The 18,676-nt window shown below is 38.2% G+C and overlaps 1 protein-coding gene across 2 annotated transcripts in view; it reads left to right on the top strand.

Moving 5' to 3' along the window:
- The window catches only part of LGR5 (leucine rich repeat containing G protein-coupled receptor 5), an 89,949-nt gene that overhangs the window by 10,134 nt on the left and 61,139 nt on the right, over positions 1 to 18,676 (top strand). The window lies entirely within an intron of this gene.

The raw sequence follows: 18,676 nt of genomic DNA, 5'->3' as shown, positions 1-18,676 counted from the left end.
TCTGGATGTAGATTCTGGCAGGAGAGTTGTGTTGTGTCAGGGAGATATTGTCAACTGTACAGACTTCCCAGCAGTTTGAGGAAGGAAGGATTTTCTTTCCTTTTTCAGTCTTCTTGTTGTTGATAGCACTCAATGAAAAGAGCAACAGATTTTTTTCAGAATGCTTGCATAGTGCTATGAATATGTTCATTCCATTTATCATAGACAGAAAGAACTGTCACACCAAATAGAGCTATCAAAATGTCATTTCTGTACATATTGGTGCCTCAGCTGTTCTAACTTCAATGGCTGTCTCTGGTCAATCTGGGAAGAATCCTGTAAACCTGAAGCCAGATGTGGTCTGCTTTCTACATTTATCATCAATCATGGATACAGCATCTTGTAGTCATGTAGCTTTGTCTGACCATAGAGCAGTGCTGCAAGAGCATCAGATTTCACAAGGAAATTGTAATATCCAGATTCACTGGATGGTATTATTTAGTGTTATATGTCTGTGTATGAAGTATATAGGGAAATGCTGCGTGCTGTCAACATACTGCTAGTTTAATCTCTACTGATAAAGGCCTGTGAAGACTAATTATGAACCAGTTTTGTTTCCCAATGAAACTAGAACTGAAACTCCTTTTAACGATACAGATTGAGCTCCTGCTATGTCACGGTTTTATTGTAGAAGTTTCTGTTGGGTCATGGTGAGTCTAATCTAAAGCAAATTACTGTTTCTCCAAATATCACCATATATTGAATGAGCACACAAACAGATTTGTTTTTTACATTTGGTGAATGAATAATTACTTAAGTACACAATGATAATAATTAATTTTGAATGACATTCATTAGTGGTTTTGATTATCTCAGATTGGAAAGTTTCCATTAAAGTGTTCACAACTTTTATAAGACAGCATTAAGGTGGTTGTTCAATAAATGTGTACTGATCAAGATTAGACCAAATGAAAATAAGCACTTTGTGCATCATCATGTAGCAATATGAATTTGGTAAACAGATGGATGTCCTAGCCACAGGAGAATAATAACAGAAAGACATAAAGGAAAACAAAATACACCTTAGCAGCAAGGCTTTATGTCTATATTCTTTCAGTCAATAATACCACTGCTAGCATTAAAGGCAAATTAAATATATGTATAGCTGTAACAGAGTGAAACAAAGTCAGACATTAAATAAGCCTTCTGTTTGGTCTCTGTCTTTAAAATGGTGTTTATCAGAAACAATTCCAGCAACTAAAACATTTGATAATCCAACATTCATTATTAGGTTTAGACATTAAACTGACTTGTGCTAGCCTAGTCCATTCACAATGAAATTCCTTGGATCACTAGTAGCCAGTGTGACTCTTTAGAAGATGGGTCTAAAGAGCTGACAAAGCAACTGGTGCATTGTACACTGCTTCATTTGCGGAGCAGCTCCTGGCTTATTAGGCAAACTGAGGTCTTCAAACAGTGTGACAGGTAAACGCCTGAGTCAGTCCACTTGGGTGCAATTAGAGCAGGCCTGTTGCTACTGCAGTGACCTTGGGTGCACTTTGGGAAGGCATGGTTCAAGACCTGAAAGAAACAGCTCTGGGTTGCACCAGGTGGGAAGAATGACACAGAACAAAGGGAACTCAAACTTTTTCTTTATGCACTATGGCACCATTATTGACGAAGATGAAATATGATGTGGAATTTCTCAGTAGTTACAGTATGAGAAAGAGGCTTTGAAGTTGTATAGTAATTCTGATTCTACAGCGCTGCTTCAGAGCATGTAATTCTTGACTATTTTAATGATGTCGTATATGTATGTTTTTCACTTCTAGTTAAACAGGACAGTTTTTAAATATTTTGCCATGTGTCAGGGCAAGTGTAAAGCAATAACTGCTCACAGAGATTGATCTCAATGAACAGGGTTTTAAATGTGGAGAAAGAAACTGCAACAGCATTCAGATAACCATCTTTCCTTTTACATAATCATCCACCAGGATAGATAATGCAGCTCAAGTAAAATCAAGAGTTTTATTTCCTTTAAGTATTATTTCTTTAATTTCTGTCATATTGGTAATAATCTTGTTGAAAGGGTTTCTCTGACTGACAAATTTGGTAAAACTGCATAATTAAATGTTCTGGTAGGCAAGATGATGGTTAGGTTTACTGCTGGCATGAGATCATAAACTAATTTTAAAATTGTAAAACACTTGCAGAACAGATTACATTGAAATCATATATTGAGTATTAACATGTTAAGACACAATATTGATGGATAAAAATTCAAAGTAGGCAAACTAAAATACACATTAGACCATGGAATAAAGTCTTCAATCATGACATGAAATAGAGCTGCAGTTTGTTCTAAATAAATAACACATATTGCTCTAGAGAAACACGTTTGAAGTGTCACCGTTTAAGTAATGTGTAAGGTTGAGTGATATTAAAATGAATAAAAGGTTGTTTTTAACGCCAGTTCTGTACCTCGTGCTACTTTTTCAGTAATTTACAAAGCACATGATGCATTTGACTTGAAAAGATACTAATTAAGAAGAACTCACTAAGGGATACTGGAGTAGAATTTATGCGGCTTCTAAAGTCCAGGCCTGGCCGGGGTGGGTAGAGGTACATTTTGCCATTTTAAAATATTTTCCTTCTGAGGTTACTTAGGACAGCAGCACAGCTCACGAAGAAAGTAGAAAAGGCCTAAGGCTGCTTCTTAGAAAAGCAGTCAGCTCACAGATATCCTGGGAACCATTCCACTAGTCAGAGCTGTCAAGGAGCGAATGTAAAATGTCTTTCTCTGTCTTCTGAGGAGGTTTGCTATACACCATTATCTCATCCTGAGGGGGCTACTTAGAGACAAGTGAGCCCCATTCGAATTGGTGCACAGCTGTGTCAGTGAAGCTCTGTTCCCCAGTTCTGTTAAAAATAATGAACATCTGTCTTAACTATCATTTAGTTCAGTAGCAGAATCGTTGGCTCTTCTTGGATCTTAAAAACTTGTATCTATGACAGTTCTTAAACTGCCACATGTAGAAGACCTCAGTATAACTACAAGCTTTGCTAGTTCTCGGTAAAGTTCTCCGGTAAAATGACTGGCTTTATTATATGCATTATGTTTTCTGGAGACATAAATAAATGCAGACTAGCAAATGTATGCATCTTCAGGCTAATGATTTCAGCTGCAGTGCTTCTGTACAGTGCAGATCCTCCATGCCCTCATTAAGTCTTAAGCTTTAAGTGTAAAATAAAAAAAATAAAGATAAATTAATGTATTTTTTATTCCAGTATCTGAATCCTTCATTCTGTCAAAGTGGAAATACTTTTGAAGTTCTGTTATGCATTCAATTTTTCCTTGGTTACCAAGTTATCCTTTATTCATGGAAATGGCGGTTACACACTTTTGGATACGGTTGCAGATCTAGCTGTTATTATGTGTGGAAGGGAAGACAGATCATGGTGTAACTGGTGTGACATCAGGCAATCAGCTGGGGGGGACTATTACCTCCATATTATCTACTCAGTGCCTGGTCCCTTCTTAGTAAGTCTGTGTTTGCTATTTGCATCTCTTAAGTGCCTATACAGCTTTTAAGATCTTTATCCTTACCATCTTTAAGCTATTAAAGTAGAAAAGAGATGTCTTAAAGCAGACAACAAACCTTTCAAGCTTCTCAGCTCATTATTCCAGAACTAGAAAGAGGCTTTTCTTAAGGTTTTTCTAACTATTGAGTCTGAATTGCATCTCTCACTTTTTAAGACATTAATAAGATGAAGAAGATTATTTGCTTCTAAACTGCAGTTGGTAGACTACATACAGATGTTGTGTGTACAGGCTGGAAAGAGGTTCTGGTAAACATTTTAATATTTATTTTTACATTCATTTTTATATGCTCTATCATCTAAACGTGCCTGGCAGTCACTGTGGAAATCTACAAACATATACAACTACATTGATAACAAGCAAAGGTATGACTGCAAATGTATGGACAGCGGAGAATAAGACAGCTGCCTAAATTTGATCCTCAGATCACTGACTATATTTCTGTCATGTTCCTAGGTCCATCCTCTTTGTGAAAGTAGCTATTGACAAGTAAATCTGAAAATCGAGTGGTCTTGTTATCACAGTGAACTGTGTAAGCTCTCATAAAACTATGTAAGAGTCTACAAATTATAAAGCAATTAAACCAGGGGTAATCAGAATTGAATTACTAGGCAATCTGTATTCTGAAGGACAAAATAAAAGAGTGCAGAATGGATGAGACCAAGGTAATTAAATCCGTATCTCATTCGAACAGCAGCCACGCCTAGTTGCTTTGGAAGATATTTAACTGTTACCTTGTAAGTGGAAACAAATCCCTGCCCTATTGTATTTTCATATAGTTGGGAACATTCTTCTTCCTGAGAGCGAACTGACCCTTTCTAAATGCTGTCAAAATACTAATTTCAGCTACCTCAAGACAACAGGGTTTTTAGATACAGATAGAGGGTTTTTTAAAGTATTAAATATTGATAGCTTTATTATTACAGGAGTCTATCATGAAGAGGTTTGTTTCTCATTTTGAAGAGGAGATTGTATTCATCTTCTCTCTAAACAAAAGAGCCTTTTTTTTTTTGTATGCTCTTATGTTGTTTTTTTAAAATTCCTTTAGAGTTCTTAAAATAAATGGTGAATGTTCAGTGAATAGAAAATTTGGGGGGGGGGTTGCAATTATTTGCTTACCAAAATAGAAAAATCCAGAGTAATCAAAAATCAGTTCCATTGCAGAAGCCAACTTTGAGCGCAAGTTTTGTTTTTCACTATCATGACTGGGCCTGGAAGGCAACAGAATGAGAATATCGTGGACATTTTAGATTCGGTCCAAAGATTATACTTGAGGATAAGTAATGAAATCTTGTAACATTAGTGTTCTAGTGAAAAAGATGAGAAAGATGTCAGGAAAAGTTTGATTTACATGCTTTATTTGCTGGTATGTTTTGTCTATATACTTTCTCTTCTGGTCCTATCAGCACAGAATCTTCTCATACAAAAGCGTTAAGAAACCAAAATGGACTTTTTCTCCAAGCTGTGAAAGGTAACAGGTTTAGGAATTGCTGGATCTATGCGGAAAAACAGTTCAGGAAAAGTAGACTACCAAAAATGAACTTCCAAGGTGCCAGCGTGTGTGTGCACTGACTCCTGACACTCGCTGCTGAAGCTCAGTTGCCGGTTTCACTTAGCCGGGCAGGGCACTGCAAAAAGAACCTGCTTTCTGCAGCTGAATTCCTTGAGTAGGAGCTGCTTGTCTTTCCTAGTTAAGGTCCTGAATTTACAGAATTGGAGGAAGATAGCGCTCAGAATTTTCTGGAAGATTTGAGTTGGAATAGAAAACTCAGACAAAATGAGTCTGCAGCAGAGACAGTTTTAGATGCTGCCCATGTTAGCTTCCCCCGTTGAAGTTAGTTGTTCCCACTCTGCTGCTCTACGCTTCATCTTCTGGCTGTGCTGATTCAGCTGTTTGCTGGGCTGTGCTCCTAAGCAGACCTGTGAAATAATCCAGTTTAAAAAGAAACACATTTCTAGTCTTTGAAAAATATGTATCTCATTTCACTGATCTGTTTTAGAATGTAGCCACAGAAACAGCCAAACCAGCACAGCTGAAGGGGCAGGGACAGCTGACTGGGAGGTCAGTGAGCAACTGAAGGGAACTGGAAAACTTTTCTAGTACCCTTGTACCACTGCAGTTTCCAATGCAAAAATGAACATACAAAAAACCATAGGGATGAGATTTTCTTGTCTTTGATTTAGTTGTAGTCGTGTGTTCATTAGCAAAAGTCTTTTGCCTTCTTTGATTGTGTATTGTTGATAAACATAGCACTTTGTAAAAGTTCCATTTGAGATGCTTAAAATAGGAAGAATATAAATTATTCAGACTATTCCAGATGAGTCTAGAATTCAGCAAAACTGAACAGGAAAACATTCTCAGAGAACTTGAGTTCATTTGCATTATTAGTCAACCCAGAGTAAATATTTCACCCAGGCATTGCTCAATAAAAGCAGCCACATAGAGCAGTTCTTGAATTTGTGAGTCAAATAAATACGAAGTTTATACACCAAATAATTTCAAAATAATGACTGGGTAAAAAACTTTTCCAAAACTAGAGGAAGAAAAATAAAATCCTTTCTACTCCATATTGAAGTACCCACGGCTAAAATGTTTTGTCTGCTTAATGGCAGACTTCACCCAAGACACATATATCCTCAGCCTGTACACCACACAAGACCATGTTTAAGAGGGTGAGCTTACAACTGAAAATTCCAGCTTACTGTGAAATAGCTATGAAAGATATCAGTCAGAGCAGAACTTCACCAAATTATTAGCAACAAGCCTCTAATAATTGTTATTAACCCTATGGAGAGCAGTGTGTCTTGTGTTTATATACTTGACATCTTTCTACAAGAATAATTGAATTCCTTTAGACACCATGTCACTATTATGGTGCAATAACAGAAAAAAACGCATTGTAAGAAATGATTACAGCAGCCAATTTCAAATATATTTGCTTGCTTTCCTTTAATCCGTATGCAGAATGGGAATATTCTCTTCTGCCTTCCAGCTGCCATTGCACTTCACATGAGATACAGAACATGACAGCATTGATCAAACTTAGTTGTTACTAAGGTTTGTATTATCACATTTTCAAACCAGTTTTGCATTTCTTGGTTACCGAACAGCAAATAACATTCTAAGGAATTATATTAAACTTATAACAAAATAAGTGGAATTGTAGTTTAAAACCTTGCTTCTCCTACCTAGTGTTTAAAGCAAAGAAAACTGGTTATATATACTTCTGTAGAAAGCATTTCTTAAAATTGACTTTATTTGTTTTACAGTTTAGAAAACTCTGCAGGTAGCCTTAAGAGCCTGTTCAATTGATTATCATTAAATCAACAACCAGAGCTTCTTTCTGCCATTCCTTGGCAGGATTAATGGATTTTGGCATGATTTGTGCATTTAACAGTGAAAGCTCTTGCTGGGTAAGCCAGCAAGCTTGACTAATTCTCAGTTGTGCTAACTTCATAAACCTATTTTCAGGTTTTAACTTTGACTAAAGATTAAAGGTAATGACTTCACGCTGCTACCTTTGAATATATGATACTCTAATACAATTACGGTTAATTTATAAATAAAATGTTGAATATATATTGGATGGTATACATATGAAAATATGTATGTCATGGATTTTTTTACAACGTCTGTAAACTGTCGTTTTTGTGGTTTAAAATGAGATTCCACAAAGCAGTGTATTAATAGTAAAACACTTGCATATCTTTAAATTCTTAAAATAATAAATGCTACACAGGATTCTTACACTCTATAACAGGAACAGGTCTTTGTATTTCAAAACAACTTACACTTGAATTAGAAAAGTGAACAATTATGATTTGATTTGATTTGACTTGACTTGATTTGATTTGATTTAAAGTTGGCTTGCTCAGCAAAGCCTTTTTAACCTGTAAAGCATTCCAGTTACGATCGGGTTTTTCACCTTTCCAGACAACCCTAGAATCAGTATTTAGAAGAGCCAAAAGAAAGGAGAAAAGAGAGGAAAAAATATTTTCAGCCTGTCTGACAAGACTACGTAAAAAGCTCGTGATCAAAGGGTCTTAAATACACGTTACTGGTGTGACAAACAACATTTTTGTCCCTTTATTAGATTTATTTTTCTTCTGAAAACTGCAGTGGCCAGTGTATAGTTTGTGAAAGAAAGCTGGCAGGGTTGTATTCTTTGATTCCTAATTAACACCTTCAGTCTCAAAAGAGAACTAACAGAAATACCATAAAATGTTGCAGCTGCATTGTTATTCCGCTTGGTTGGTTTGTTAAAGTCGGCTGGGCATTGGCAGCTGCAATAAAGGAAAAGCTCAATGGATGTTTTGTATTGTGCCCACTCAAGTGAAAGAAGGCAACCATTTTATTTTCAAATGGGCAGCTGCATAGTGATGTTTAAATGGAGCTAAATGTGAGATTTACTGTTAATTTATAGTAATTGGTTATAAATAAAGTAGCAGCATAGCTTGGCTTTCATCTATTAAAGCCATAGAATGCAAATTGAAGGGAAATGAGTTATTAAGGGTAAAAAGTGAACAGTAAAATACTTGAGTGATAGAAAATGCTGCTTGAAGCAGCTACTTAGAAGGAGTAATGGTATGCAGTTTTGCAATGTAGTGCAGCAGCCACCTTGGAAGCAACTAGCCAAGTCTTCTTTAGACTGTGTTTTCAGAAGTAAAGGTAGGCATTGCTTTGTCCCACTATAGTGAAAACAAAATTTTAATGCTGGGATCATAACCAAATGCAACTCTGCCTGGTGAGCATAGGTTTGTATTTTGGGTAGTAGAATAAAGGGGTCATTTAACTCTGGTCAGATAAATCTCACTCACATTCAAAAAATGCAATTAGGGAAATGTGTAAATCTAGATGTTTCATCAAATGCTAGCTAAGGGGTTACCAGTTCTTTCCTTGCACAATGACTGAACTAAAGAACTTCAGTGTCTGTGTAAGAACCATTGTCCCAGCCCCAGAGCCTGTTGGAAGCAGAGTCCAGACTGGCCGTGGGAAATACCTACATATTTGACACAGGCCCCATTTCTGAGAGAAAAGGGGGTGGAATAGAAAGTATGGAGATTTTACTGTTGCATTCTAATCAGCCATGATCTGCCTAATTTGCTTTGATCAGGAAGATAAACTAATTTTCCTATAGGCTGGATAAAAGTAATTAGCAATCCAATGCTTTCATGTTTTTTGAAAAGGGTAAAGAAAAGAGCAGAAATTGTAGTGGTGGGAGCAAAGTACCCCTTTTTGGCTCATCTGAAAGCATTGTGAGTTGAAAATAGGATGGTGCCGTAAGAGAGAGGCCCTGATTAAGGTGGTTTTATGGGCTGAGATGTCATTGTACACCATGATCTATAATGGTACGCAGCTAAACGTTTCTGAAGATTAATTTCCCATGAGTTTCAGTATATTTAGATTCTGTTCTCTTTTATGGAAAAAGCATATCCCATGTAAACAGTATGTCTGCTGTTCTCTGAGGATGCTGTTTGATTTCTCAGGGCATTTGGTGTCTTTCTCCACAATTGCGTTAGAATAATTCAGTGGTTGATTAAGTCTGGATCTGCTGCTACCATAAGGCTTTAGGGTGAGGGTTTCTAAGGCCACATAGTGAAATCAAAACTGCCATAGCCAAAGCCAAATCAACTGCATATCCCTGTCTCCTGATTCTGTTGGGTAACAGCTGTGAGATTCTGTGGGCTGAAAAGGTGACTGTTAGCTTGACACATGTGCTCTCATGTAATATACCTCAGCCAGGTTTTCTGGGAGCTGTTACTCCTTGTCTTTTCTTTTGAAGTATAAATCGAGATGCCCAGAAAGACACTAAGATTCACTGTAAACCCCTTAATATGCAGGCATAATGAAATGCCAGAGTACAGAACTGCTCTCTTTACCCAGACAAACAGTACTCATTCAGATAATCTCACTGAAGTCCATGGGCTGCGGAATCCCCCATTTTTAATTCCTGTCTTTAATATGAAGATTGTTTTGGAAATATATATTAGCCATGTTAACCAGTATTAAAGTAAGAAGCTTCCAAAGAATATGTGTTCTTGTAATTTTTCGTGTTTGCTGCCAGTCAGGAGTCTGGTGCCCTGTCAGTAATTTGCATATTATCATAAGCAAACAAATCTCTAAATAGTCCATGAAAAAAATTCTAGACTGCATTGTTCAGCTGTTAGTTATCTCACTTTCACAAACTTGATTTACAAGGGTATAGAAGCTATTTCAGGGGGCATTAGGGACCTAAAACATCCATTCTTCTAGAGGGCAGACAGGCCTTCCATAGGCATTAAGGCTTCACATTTCTACATACTTCTGTGCTATGCAATAATGCAGAGGAGAATCGTGTAACCTTAGACTGTACTAAATGAAGGTTAAGGATTTCATCTTCCCCCAGGTTTCCCCATCTTCTGTATTAATTCAGTAGTTCAGCAGGCAGTTACAGCCAACATGCTTAATAGTTTTGTCTACCTACCTCTTTGTATTTTGGAAGTTATAGCTGAAGAATTAGATAAGCATAAGGACCCTATTTATCATTTGTGTTATGGCGGTATTGCAGTCCACAGCCATATGAGGTTGTGGATCCACTGTTTCAGGAAGGCAGGCTCTATAAAAGCTTTCACAGTAAAACAAAAAAACGTGCTATTTGTGATGAATGGGAAAAACATTTTATGGTGTGGATAGAGAAACAGGGGCATATGTTCTATCTCAAAGGCGCTTCTATTAAAAAAATAATATCCTTTAAAGACTGAGTTTGGAAAATTAATTTCCCCTGCCAGCAAGATGCACTGAATAGTATTTTTTGGGGGGGAAAACCCTATGTTCCCATATGATAGCAGTCTTAAACTAAAGTAGATAATAGATTTTTCTGTCTTTCTGTGTCCTAAAATCTGTTGGCATTGTGAACATCTGCAGTCTTCGTATTCCAAAACCTGTGATGTCAGATGCAAAGGGTATGTTAGTTTGAATGTGAGAACACGGTCACAAAAATAAAAATTGATGGAATAGTCGTAAAGAAAAGTAGAAGCATTCATTGAAATACCACTGAGAGTTGTGGTTAGCCTGGGAATATTTATTTGTTTTGCTTAAGGAGGCAGCACCACCTTATGGATATGAGATTCAGACCTATATTTTCTTACATTTCCTTATTGCATTGCTTAGTGCCACAGCAAAATTGGTTTATCTCCCACCCTGTGGTCTCCTCAACTTCTAATAGTAGTTAATTCCTTATGTTGTTCTTTGTAAAGTATTGCATAATTGAATATTGCTGTACAAAAAGAGCAGGAGGAAGGAGCCAGCAAATGCATAATTACACCAGCCCAGAAAATTCTTCCCTACCTTCCTGCCAGTACATATCCGTCATGGGTATGGGTGGGCAGAAGTTGCTCCCCTGGCACTCCCAAGAGACCTTTAAATTGCATCCCATTTTCTGTAGGGTGTGCGCTAGAGTGCAGATTCCTACAGCTGCTGTTCACAAACCTGAGGAAGGGTGGGGAATTGCTTTTGTCCGTCTTTTTGAGTTTCATGGAAATCTGTTTCCTAAATTCTTAGAGTTTTTCAGAACCATGAGGAAATCAGAGGATCTGTGTCTCTTACAGGAGGAAAACACTAACCCTAATTATGAAAGTTGGCCAAGGGTTTTAAAAGTAACATTCTCATGACGATATGGAAATGCACAACTCTGATATCACTTTTGTGATATCAGTTGTATCTAGTCCCAAAGGATTCAACGCACATATGAAGTCACATCTACATAGAATTTTTTTGAAGATGTGTGTGAGCTCTGCCCATGTTCTGAGCCATCTGGAAACCATCAGCAAAGTGCTGACCTTACATGAGCACTAACCTTACCAAAATGGTTGGCTTGTATCTAGATCTAGAGACACCTAAGAATCTGCATAGAAGAGAAAGCTTCTCCATCTCATGGTACCTAGAGGAGTCTAACTGCAAGACAGAGACTTGTGTGAAACTGAGCACCCTATGCTCTACTTTCATGAAACACATGCTGCGTTACAGAGAAAAATTTCAAAAGTCTTTAAGTGTTGTTACAGCCTACTTTGCATTCACATTTGTTAGCGTTTTCCTAATTTGTATTAAGTCATCCTTAGTGAGTATTCTGTATTTCTAGGAAGACCTACCTATTGATATTATTATAAAAAGAAAGCCCAGCAATCAAGTTACAGGTCCTAATGAATACTGATGAAAGTAAAGACTCATAAAGACTCTCCCTTTCCTGCAAAAGAAAACTAAGTTCTTTCATTAAAAGAAAAGCTTGAATAAGCAACCAGGCATTAGAGTATGCTTCAGATGTCAGAAAACTTAAGTCGTATGGGTGCAGAGAAGTAATGAAAGCAGCAGATTTCTTCATCTAATTTCCTTGCACCACCACTAGTGTAAATATTGTGCATACATTTTGTTATGTAATTTAGTTGCTCTTGGAGTCAACTGAACTGCTGTTCAGCTCCAGATTCACAAGCTTATCTAAAATGCATCTGTCTAGAGCATGCAGTGTCTCGCTTCCCTAACAGTCAGTGTAGTCCTAGTCACTGGAGAGCAGTGACTAAAATAAGTCACTTATCAGAAGATGACAAATCCTTCTAGATTTCACTGACTACACCAGGAACCCAGAAGCTTGTTACACATGCAGACAGCTAACTTAGGGGTGTTTGGAGCTGAATCTCAGTCTCAGAGGTCAGTGCAGTTGCCTAAGCACAGGTAGATATCGAGTGACTTGATTTGTCTTACAGTATCTGAGCTGGCCTTCAGTTGTCTGTTCAAAAGGCAGTAGGTTGTGTTGTAATGTTGTATTTGCAGGCCCATGTGGATGTCTCAGGTAACTGAGGATAGTTTTGCGTTGCTGTAGATGGCTGTGTTTAGCAAACTAAATGGAGTCTCCATTCTTTAATATCTGTGATTTAATATGTGATATAAATCCTTGACTAAGCTTCTCCCTTTCAACAGTACTAGAAGGAAGGATAATTTCTGTGTGTCCTTGTAAGGGATTTCCAGTGAACTTCACTGATCCCAGGCTGGGTGCTCTTGACATTCACAGTAAATTGTCCAGTGTGAGGGAAAGGTCAATTTGTTCAAACAATGAGATCTATCTGGGCAAAATCTGATGTGGTCCGATTTCTTTATATTTTTTTTAATAAAAAATCTGATTGCATTGTGTCACTGGCTCTTCAGTATTTGCCTGGAGACTCCAGTGTGTGATCTTGTTCTGTTTTTCTTCTTCTCTGTGATGCATAAACATCTTGACCTGATTATTTTGAGAATAATAATAATGGTGAAATCCTTTGTGCCCATCTAAAGAGCTCATACCTTGGCTTTGGTATTACTTATTGGATGCAAAATGAAAAAGAAAAATAGAAAGAAGAGTTCACAAACATTATTGAGATGTAAGAACAGACTGAAAAAAAAAGGTTTGTATGTGTAAGGGACAGAGGTCCTGAGGGTTTAAAGTCTGTCCATTTGTTTTATTTGGAGAAAGGTATATTAATGCAGTATTATTGCAAAATGCAAACACAAAGCAATATGTAATATGTTATAAATTATTAAGCATTGTAAATGTATAAAACTTTTCTAAAACATCATAAAGTTAAAATGTTGAATAATGATTTTTATAAAGTTCTTGTCTTTACTTTCAATAAAAACAAAGTCTTCTGACAGCTGATTAAGGGAAATTTTAGATTGTTTCATTAGATAAAGCAATCAGGTTGTGCTTTAATCAGTTTCATTGTTGAATTAGAAGAAAACATAGCTTCCAGTCTTAAAATAGTAACATAATTGTAAAGTTGTCAGTCTGGGGTTCCTATTTGAACTGATTACACTTGATAAAAATAACAAGCCATGACAAATAATGGGGCTAGGTTTCAGTAATTCAATGAAGAATGTCTCTACCAAGTCTTTGTGGCAAAATGTCTTGTTTGCAGGACAAATGCAGAGTTGAAATAACAACCCATGAATACCACTGGTGAAATGGCTATGTACACAAGGTGAATGCTAAAGTTTTCCCTTCTGAATGGACCTTTTAATCCAGGCATTATCTAGGCTCTGAAAAAGTCTTCAGTGGCCTTACGTACAGATTAATGGGAAAAGCTGAGACTCAGAGTTAGGCTATTTGCAGAAACAGTTTTCAAGATTTACTGATGGTTGACAAATGCCATTTAAGCTTTCAAAGCCATCAATATGCTATTGAAAGGGATTTAGAGGGAAATCCTCCCACTATAGAAGACGAGGACTTTGAAGGAGCTCGGTGGAAGCCCTTGGTCTCCCCACCCCTTCAAACCTTTCACTGGCTTCCTTCAGCATATAGAGCCCTGAAACGCGTGGCTATGGAAAAGGGGGGGGAAGTCCCTTTCAAAGGCGTTTGTATATAACTGAATGTGCTAATCTGCTTTTGTTCAAGCATGAGAACTGAATAGAAGTGTTTCCAGAAAAAGTCTCTTGTGCTCATGGTCAGCTTTTCAATAGGCTTTCTGCTAATAGGTTTTTAATATGGGAGCTGGAAATGGCAAAATACAGGTTTGAAATTTTATTTAATGGAAAAGTTGTCCAGAAAAGACTTTCTGCCCTATAGCATTTGTTAGCGATCCTACCATTTCCTTCTTTTAACACTGACTTCTAAAAAATGTAACCTCATACATTATACATATGACAAGACAAATCACCTGAGCTTTGAATTTAATTATTTAAAATAATGCCTTGTCTTTTTTCCACAGACATTTAAAAGCCTGTTTCTTTGTTCTTTCTTTTCTATGGTTATTTACAAGCTCATTTTCAAACCACATGCCTTTATTAAAAACTGTTCATTGTGGGATTAGGTCAGAAGAAAAGACACCTTAGATGCTCCTGTTTTTGTTAAAGGGGTTTTAATTTAAGATCACAGTGGCTTGAAGTCCTCGTTTCTTCTTGTGCTGTGCTGAATCTGCAGATGGAAATTCTGAAGAGCTTAATAAAACTGCATAAATAAAAAAAGGAGCAGAATCCTCTGGACAGTTCTAGAGAAAGAATCCCTCTGGAATCTCTAGTGGATCATGCAAGGATATATTGGGACTTTATTCAGGAAGTTCCTGACAGGTTTGTGTTTTTCAGTCTGAAGTAGTGCCCACAAAACCCCCTTTGCAGTCCTTCTGATAGCAACAGTATTAATGCATGGAGAGCCATGTGGTGCTGTCTTCTTCAGTCTGCCACAAGTACATGAAAGTTGAGACCCAAATGCCACCTCTCTAAATCTTCACACAGCTCCCCACATGGGATGGTTAAATGAAGCCAGCATGTGGGCTGAGGCAGTCTCTGAGTGTGGTCTGAATCCCACCAACTCCAAACACCTCATAAAGGGAAGAGAAGGCTGACTGGATTCTGAGGAGTGTGTAAAATAGGATGACACCTCTTAGCAGAAGACCTGCTTCTTCTGTGAGTGCCTTGACTTTATTTCTGTTCTGTATTTCATTTCTACCTGCACCATTTTCAAGCTGGCATCTATTTCGTCACCATTTTGGGGAGGAGTGCAGCAATAGCAGTATGTGGCAGGTACTGTCTTGTGAACTCTTCCGCAAGGTGAGACCAGTGGTCATTAGCAGTTGCTGTCATGTAGGAGGTGGGTGTTGCTGTGTTCATTTGTGCTGTTTGTTCATCACAAGGCAAATTAAGCCTATAAGAGATCTCCCAGAGTGTTTTAAGCCTATTAGTTCCAAAATGTTGATTCATCTTCACCCAGAAAGAACCAGAAAGGTTATTCCAGGTAATCCTCCTGTTTTCCTGGTGGAGCTGACTGGAAAGCTGAACTTCACTGAAAGAAAAATTGAGCAAAGACTATGGAGAAGAAAGGGTGAGAAACAGAAAATGAGGAGAATTCACACATCACTTTGGAAGTAGAACATCAGGAATGGAAAGTAAAGTAGTCAAATAATTGGAGCAGGTATGGCAGCCAAACAGAAAAGAAAGAAAGGCTGTAACAATGAACAATGCAGAAGTGAAAGAAACCGAATAAACCATTTCCTTAGATTTTTTAAACCTCCTCTCTTGAAAAACAGGTATAAGGATTATTTTGTTAGCAGAAAATGTTACATTTTCCTCTCTTTGGTGACCCAAACCAGCAGCATCCCACCTTTGACTCAGTTGATTTTAGGAACAAAAAAGGGCTGGAAAAGTACATAGAAGTTTTCCCAGTGAGCCCAGTGGTACTATATTCACTACTTCAGGCAAAGTGAAGTGCTGTTGCATCATTTCCACAACTGTGAAATACTGCCTATTGGGTAGAACCTGGTATTAGGCACTCGTAGGCCTGGGATGACATGCTTCTCCCATGGGAGTCAGTGGAATTTTTGCTGCCAGTGTCAGTGGAGCCAGGTGTTTACCCGCAAGAAATGTTCTAGTGCTGACGTTGACTTGCTGTGTTACAAGTTTTAAGACATGTAAATAATAGGGTGACTGATTCTTTCCAGCATTTTTATAGCATTTGGAATAACTAAAGAAAGATCTTGGAAAGTTCATTTCATGTGCAAGAAAAGCAAAACAGGTGCAGTATAGGGGACACACTCCCCATACGCACATAGGTGCAATACAGTTGGCAGCAACAGTTTACATTTGTTAAAGGTTTGTTTTGACTACAGATGGTTTGTAATATTGTTCAGTATTGTCTCCAGGGAGACCCAAACCTGATGTTTGAAACCTGAAATTCATACACAGCAGTGTATTTGAGTGATCGGCACCAGTTTATTGCTCGCCCTGAAGAGGTTTTCCGTTGATCATCATAACAATCACAAGAAGTGGTGGGTCACTGGCCTCAGAGTGGAGTTGCCAAAAAGTGACTCTGTAACACTATGAATAAACGGAAGGAAAAAAATCATTTATTCTGTCTGGATCAGCCTCTGCTGCCTCTACTCATAGTAAATATTTGCTTACCTCTGAACAGCCCAGCCGATCTCAGTAGAAATAGTCCTGAAGTATTTTGCCTCCATGTATTAATTGTATAGCTCTGATACCAGTAATTTAATTACTGGAAAGGGAAATAATTTATCCAAAAAGAAGACACTTTTATACTAGAAGGAGCACAGCTCTTTTCCCTGAAGATTGTGCTGGTAAAACCACATAAGAAGTACATACCAGCTTGATCAAACAAGTGAGGTCTCTGCCAGAGATTTCTCCTTGGTAGGGTAAATTAGTGCATCTCAACCCTGCTCCTTTGCCTGGATTGTTTAAAGCTAGATTGGGTATTTCAGTACTCTGCTTTTCTCAAAGCAGCTGTTTAGTTACAAGCAAAAAAAAAAAGTGTGGAGACCAGGTACATGTGACTTCAGTATAAGATTAAGGACTTGGTCTTTATGTATATTCAGATTGTTTTATGCCAACCTATGGAAAGGTGTCTCATGAAGAAAAATAGTCCTGATGGAGAAATACAGTGGTTTTAAGTGCATTATCTTTGTAAGAATCAAACGATACATATTTCCTGGCACTTACAATTGCAGTTTGGGTGTTCAACCTGTCAGGGAAAAATCTGACAGCTCTGTCATTCCTCTGAGCTCTGTAGGAGGTGTTGGAAGAGGCTGTCAGCCAGATCTGGAGGCCCATTGTATTTCAGTGAACAAGCCCTGTCAGACATAAAGGGAAGATGCATGTATAAATAAAATCCACAACTTTGTACATCTGAAGATTTACAATCCTTGCATCCTAGGTATAGGATCACCCTGCATTACTCTAATTCAATACTGCCAAGTGAAAAAAAAACAGTTCTGCTTCACCTTCCATATTTGTTTTTCCTCTATACTTTAGCTTGTGGTAGTACAAGCTGCAACAATGTGGTTCAACAGCATCCTCAAAAGGAATGAGCAATGCTGGGGTGATGGAGAGATAAGGAGAAATTCTTTTGGCAGCAACATTAGATGAAAATGAGTATGCTGGTAATATGACCTCAGTTGGGTTGTCCACACAATAAAGAGAAGATTCTGCTAAAAATTATTTCAGCTAAGCAACAACACAAAAATGATCAAATAAGTAATTCAGAGTGGAACTCTAGTAGTTGTGATATAAAGAAGCATTTTCTCTGTGAAACTCTTCAATTACTCTTCAACAAAGCAAGGTACATCTAAATTATGATTGACTGATGACTTGACTGCGAGCGAAGATTTGGGAAGGGCTTTACCCACGCTTACTACAAGCACAATGACCAAGGGCATGTGAGATAGGCAAATCTGGTTGGAAAAAAGGGTGTTTAAGCGATCAGGAAGTTTCCGACCAGGACTGTCATCTCCTGAGGCAATATCAAGCGACCAAAGTCCTGATACGCCCACATGCAAGGTTGGATCTTCAGCTTCCAATGCACCTTGTCACCTGCCGTTTTGACCCTCACCTGTCCATTACAGACCCTTGCCTGTCCATTACAGACAAGTGAGAGGAAACCCTTCCAGCCTGTGCAGTGGATTTTTTAGGTGAGGTGCAGAACTGGCCCCACCCTTTACACCTGAGGTTTATCTGCCACGTCCTAGCTAGCTGCCCGGTTTGAAGTTAGGAGTTTTCCTCATAGGAGAAGGAAAACTCCTAACTTCAAACCCGGGCAGATGGAGCTCGCCTAGCCTTGTAAGGTCTTCCATCTAAGAGAAGGGCACTCTTACAAAACCTGCAACCTGAGGACTTTGCTGTCACATCTAAATTATAATAAAAGCGGAAGTGACAATGTGGTGTTAAGACAAGTCCCATCATTCAGGAGGGTTGAACTGCTCAAGGATAGGAAGGCTCTACACAGGGATCTGGACAGGCTGGATCAATGGGCTGAGATCAATTGCATGGGGTTCAACATGGCTCAGTGCTGTCTCCAGCACTTGCGTCACAAAAATCCCATGTAACAAAACAGGTGAGGGGAAGAGTGGCTGGAAGGGTGGCTGGTGGAAAAAATCCTGGGGGTTTTAGTTGAAAGATGGCTGAACATTAGCCAGTTTCTGCCCAGGTGGACAAGAAGGCCAATAGCATCCTGGTTTGTATCACAAGTAGTGTGACCAGCAGGACTAGGGAAATGATTGTCCCCTGTATGTGGCACCGGTGAGGCTGCACCTCAAATCATGTGTTCAGTTTGGGGTCTGTCACTACAAGAGAGATAGTGAGGTGCTGGA

Source organism: Pezoporus flaviventris, unplaced genomic scaffold (assembly GCF_033815535.1).
Source record: "Pezoporus flaviventris isolate CSIRO_AGI_PZ_B2104156 unplaced genomic scaffold, CSIRO_AGI_Pfla_v1 ptg000016l, whole genome shotgun sequence".
Lineage (NCBI taxonomy): Eukaryota > Metazoa > Chordata > Aves > Psittaciformes > Psittacidae > Pezoporus > Pezoporus flaviventris.
The sequence above is the reverse complement of the archived record's forward strand: the minus strand, read 5'-3'. Positions and strand labels throughout refer to the sequence as shown.